Below are 6,000 nucleotides of genomic sequence, written 5' to 3'. Positions count from 1 at the left end.
TATACCCAAGCCTCTCTGTATACACTAGTCCACCGGTATACACTAGCAAGTCTGCATACACTAGCCTCTCTTTGTAACCCAACTTCTCTCTCTGCATACCCAGGACGTTCTTCTCTATAATATAGCCTATTTGTATACACTAGCCTGTCTTTTGTACACATTAGCCTCTCTGTATAAACTAGCCGGTCCTCTGTATACACTAGTCCATCTGTATACACTAGCAAGTATGCGTACTCTAGCCACTCTCTCTGTATACCTTAGCCTCCATCTCTGCATACCCAGGACGTTCTTCTGTATAATCTAGCCTATCTGTATAATCTAGCCTATCTGTATACACTAGCCATCCATCTCTGCATACCCAGGACGTTCTTCTCTATAATCTAGCCTATTTGTATACACTAGCCTGTCGTTTGTACACATTTGCCTCTCTGTATAAACTAACCGGTCTTCTGTATACACTAGTCCACCTGTATACACTAGCAAGTATGCATACTCCTGCCTCTCTGTGTAACCCAGCCTCACTCTCTCTCTGTATACCCTAGCCTCCATCTCTGCATACCCAGGACGTTCTTCTGTATAATCTAGCCTGTGTTTTGTACACTTTAGCCTCTCTGTATAAACTAGCCGGTCTTCTGCATACACGAGTCTCTCTGTATACCCTTGGATGTCTTTTGTATACACTAGCTGCTCTTTATACATTAGCTCTCTGTATACCCAAGCCTCTCTGTATACACTAGTCCGTCTGTATACACTAGCAAGTCTGCATACAGCGGCCTCTCTGTGTAACCCAGCCGCTCTCTCTGCATACCCAAGATGTTCTTCTCTATAATCTAGCCTATTTGTATACACTAGCCTGTCTTTTGCACACATTAGCCTCCCTATATAAACTAGCTGGTCTTCTGTATACACTAGTCCGTCTGTATACACTAGCAAGTATGCATACTCTAGCCTCTCTCTCTGTATACCCTAGCCTCCATCTCTGCATACCCAGGACGTTCTTCTGTATAATCTAGCCTATCTGTATACACTAGTGTATACAGACAGACTAGTGTATACAGAGGACCGACTAATGTGTACAGATAGGCTAGATTATACAGAAGAACGTCCTGGGTATGCAGAGCGCTCAGCTTCAAGGTATGGCCAATGTGAGTAATATGAGGGACACTCCTCACCCCCGCCCCCACCTACCAGATCTGACTTTCATCCCCTTGCCCTCTCTGCCCCGGTCATCTGGTGGCAGTTTTATGCACTCCCTGGCCCCCACCCATTCATAATCCTTACCGACCTTTCTTTCCGCTGCTCACAGAAACACACTGGATGACTTGTCTAATTAACCAACTTGTACAAGACACCGCTATCCTCCTGTCTGACACCGGTCCCCCTTGGAGGCTTTACCCCTCACTGTTTGGGTGGTCCCTGCCTCTCCCTGGATGCTCCACATATACCACAACGACATTGTCAGAGGGGCACCACTTGACAGGACACGGGGCTGTCATGCCGGTGGCATCTCCCATTGGAGGAAGGGATGATGGCCCCAACCCCTTGGCAGCAGGTTCTTTCATGTACAGACCAGGGCGGCTCATCTTCCCTTCTGGAGTCTTGACCTTAGATGGGGGATTTGCACTTTGGGGGGTCTGAGTGATACCTAATGCGCTGTACTGGAAGGGCTTGACATTCCCGCATATGTGTCCCCTCCCCCTGGATGTGCCCCTTGTCCCCCCCTCTGGCTCCCACCTACTCTTTGCCGACATTGCCTTCTGCAGCTTTCGGGGACCCTGGATGACTTATTTATTGAGCCTATTGGTACGAGACACTGCTTCCCTCCAGGGTGACTCTGGACCCCCCTGGAGGATTTACCCCTTACTGTTTGGGCAGTCCCAGCCTCCCTCTGGAGATGCAGGAGAGACACTAATTGGCGGGCCCCAGGACTGCTGCTCGGGTGAAGTCTCCCATTGGATGGAGGGATGGTGGCCCCAGCCCCTTGCCTGCCGGGTTTTCCATGCACCGACCAGGGCTGCTTCTCTTTCATCTTGATGTGGTGACCATGGAGGGGAGGAGTTGAAATTTATGGGGTCCGGGTGTTTGCTGGTGGGAGTGCGCTAAAGGACTTGACATTTCTGCATGTTTGTCCCCTCTCCCCTGTTTCCCCCCTCCCTTCCCCCCCTTCCCACCCTTCCCTTCCCTCCTTTCCCTCCCCCTTTCCCCCTTCCACTCCCCCTTTCCCCCCTTCCACTCCCCCTTTCCCCCCTTCCCTGCCCCTTTTCCCCCCGGGGCGTGGACGGGGGAGAGGGGGTAAGGAGAGGACAATCTGCCAAAGGGAGAAAGGCATTTGTTTGGGGACTGCATGTACTTTAGGGGTATGGGACGGGGGGTGGTGGATCCCATTCTGTGATGCCTTTTCTGTTGTGACGGGCTCCCTCGTGCATGCCTACGTTTAGGGCGAGCCGAGGAGACCCCTCAGTGCTAACAGTTATATGCTCTACCTCTGTTTTGGTTATACTATTGTTTTTTGTTTCTTTGATGTTACTGATTGTCTTTTATTTGCATACCGGTATCAGACGTGACATTTACCACTGCCGGGGTTGGGGGGACTAGGATTCGGGGGCTCCCTCTCCAACCTGTCTACCCAATTACCCAAGTAGGACAGCGCGTTAAACCCAGTGTACATCTGGTAAGCGCTATAGCATAATTGTGCTGTTTTAGTATACCCTTCCTGTACTGTTGAGTGCGGACAACCCTTAATTTCCCTCTCCCCCCGGGGTTGAGGTGCCCGGCCTCTTTTTCCCTTTACCTTTCCTTGCATTTGCCCTTCCTTTCTCCCCCTTAGTTCCCACCATGCATTACCTACCCAAAACCTACCTTGGTTCAACTTTCTTTGCTTTTCTCTGATGTCCCTCCCCGAGGAGCGATGGCAGACTCAGTCAAGGTCACCTCTCTAAACGTTAAGGGACTGAACTCCCCTGAAAAACGGTGGATCCTCCTGTGAGAACTGAACACATCCTGTACTGATGTGGCCTTTATACAAGAAACACATTTTAAAAATACTAGCCTCCCCTTTCTATGGTCGAGATCCTTCCCTAAGGTCTACCACTCTACTAACCCCTCCTCTCCATTCTGATCTCTAGCAGGCTCCCCTGGGTTCTCCAGGATTCTCTGGTGGACCCTGGGGGCCAATATCTTTTTCTTAGGGGCCACATTGGAGAGCGCCTTTTTACATTTGCCACTGTGTATGCTCCCAATGATCACCAAGACACGTTCCTCAGAACTACCCTGCACAGATGATGTGACTTTCGGGAGGGCCAATTGATATTAGGTGGGGACTTTAATGTCCCCTTTCGCCATCGGTTGACACTTCTGCCTCTTGCTCCTCGCTCCCTACCCCTCACCTAGGTCTCTATTCTGGCACCTTAATAAGAGCCTGCTCCAGATACCGGAAGTTTTAGCAGATGTGACCAGGGAATTGGACCTTTATTTCCAAGAAAACTAAAGCAGGACTGTGACCCGGGGATAATTTGGGAGGCTCACAAGTCAGTACTCCGCAGGGTACTTATCAGGCACGGGGCGCGCATCAAACGAGCACGGAAGGAACAGCTTGCTAATCTGTTTCGTGAACTTGCCTCTGTGGAAGCGAAACATAAACATACCCCCTTACGGACCTTAGAGATTGAATTGGGGACACTCCATACCCATATTGCTGTCCTACTCCATTATAAAGCGAAAGCGGCACTCCAGTTTTGTCGTAAACTGACGTAGGAGTCAGAGGACAAATGCAGAAAAATCTTAGCCAGGTCGGTAAAGGAGTTGAAATCTGGCTCTTACATACCACAGTTGATAGATGAGAATGGCCAGAGGGCCTCTACCCCAACCCAAATAGTCGAAGTCTTTGAAAAATGTTACTCTGATCTCTACAACCTGCCCGATTCAGGGTCTGGACAGGACAATATAGACAGATATGTAACCGGTTCTGGTCTACCAACCCTCTCATCGGAATCACGGGAGTACTTGGAGGACCCGATCACACTGGAAGAAGTCCAGGCGGCCGTGGGACCTCCGAAGGTGGGTAAGGCTCCGGGCCCTGACGGATATACCGCACAATACTTTAAGACCTTCCTCCCTATTCTCGGCCCGCGCTTGGTGAATTTATTTAATACTCTGAGCTCGAATGGGGATTTTCCTGAGGATACCCTTAGAGCCCACATCTCGTTGATACCTAAGGAGGGCAAAGACCCAGGCCTATGTGGGAGCTACAGACCCATTTCCCTCCAAAATTCGGTCCTAAAACTATTCACTAACTCCTCGCCACGTGATTGGCACATCACTTGTAGTCCCTTATACATATTGACCAGTTAGGTTTTATTCCCACCAGGGAAGATAGGGACAACACCACTAAGGTGCTTACCCTGATCCGTAAAGCAAAGTCATCTGGGACCCCTTGTCTTTTCATGAGTACTGATATTGACCAGTTAGGTTTTATTCCCACCAGGGAAGATAGGGACAACACCACTAAGGTGCTTACCCTGATCCGTAAAGCAAAGTCATCTGGGACCCCTTGTCTTTTCATGAGTACTGATGGCTTTTGATCGGGTCAAATGGACATTAATGTTCTCGGTCCTTCGCCATATAGGTCTGAGTGAACGGATGCTGGCATGGATAAGTAAGATATACTCACGTACTTACATTCCACCGGACATCGCGCGTACGTTTATGTTGAACTTCCCCCCACCCCTTGTCACTAAGATCCGCAGTTTGCTTCACGGGTGGCATTCTGGCCTCCATTCCTGGTTCAGCAGATGCAATCTCATTAAAATGAACATACTCCCTAAATTTACTTATCTTTTCCAAGCTCTCCCGATCCAGATTCCAGTCCTGTTTTTTAAGCAAGCTCAATCCTTGCTCACTCAATTTAACTGGGCCCACAAAAATCCCAGACTTAAGCGGTCACAGCTGACATTGTCTAAACAACAGGGAGGGTTGGTTCTCCCTAACTTGCGACGCTACTACCTGGCCTCCCATCTGGGGCGTGTATTGGACTGGAATCGAAACAAATTTTCTAAGCTCACTCCCGAATCCCGCTAAGAAGCGCCATGTGGTGCTATAAGTATTTACCCACAGAATTTATGTCACATCCCACTATAGGGGCTTAGTTGAAAGTCAGTCACCTGATCGCTACCCAAAACACACTCACGTCTTTGACTTCCCCCCTATTCCCTATACGTGGCCATCCAACCTTTGAACTGGGGACCCACTTAGAAATTCCAACCTAGACAATGCGTCTAAATTCGTCATTGATGGAAAATGGCCTTCTTTCTCAACCCTAACAGATCCGACAGGGCTTTTCCAACTGCCTTTTTGGAGAGCGGCGCAACGACATCATTTTCTCCATTCCATCCCCAATCCTCAAACGTTCGCCCGCCCTCAGACGGAGTTTGAGACTCTATGCAGGAGCGAAGGCCCTTTGGCCCACATTCTCTCTCAAACAGATTACCCACACTTAACCTGTCTGGCCAACTGGGAAAAGGACCTTAATTGCTAATTTTCCCCAGCACAGAGACAACGCATTATCACTTTGGCTCTCAAAATGTCGCTGTGCACGAAGATACAGGAGACGAATTTTAAACTTCTCACCAGGTGGTATTTGACACCATCAAAGCTGCAGAAATGTTTCCCCTCTTCCTCGAACATATGCTGGAGGTGTGGAGAAGAAGAGGGCACGTTGCTGCACATTTTTTGGTCCTGCCTCAGCTTGGTGGACTTCTGGACAGAGATCCGATGCATGACACAAAAATTCACAGACTTCTCCATCCAGGAAGAGGCTGCATTCTTTCTCTTGTACCATTCACAGATTCCCATTAAGAAGTACAAAAAAATCTATTTTACGGCATGTGATTAATGCGGCGAAATCCTGCATCCCTCTCTATTGGAAAAAATGTTCCCCCCCTTTCATTACTCACTGGCTTAGGAAAATAGAGGACATTAAAAAAAATGGAGGACTTGATCCTC

The sequence above is a fragment of the Lithobates pipiens genome, unplaced genomic scaffold (assembly GCF_037356315.1).
Source record: "Lithobates pipiens isolate NorthernLeopardFrog02 unplaced genomic scaffold, aLitPip1_a1.2 Scaffold_30, whole genome shotgun sequence".
NCBI lineage: Eukaryota > Metazoa > Chordata > Amphibia > Anura > Ranidae > Lithobates > Lithobates pipiens.
Note: the sequence above shows the minus strand (reverse complement) of the source record.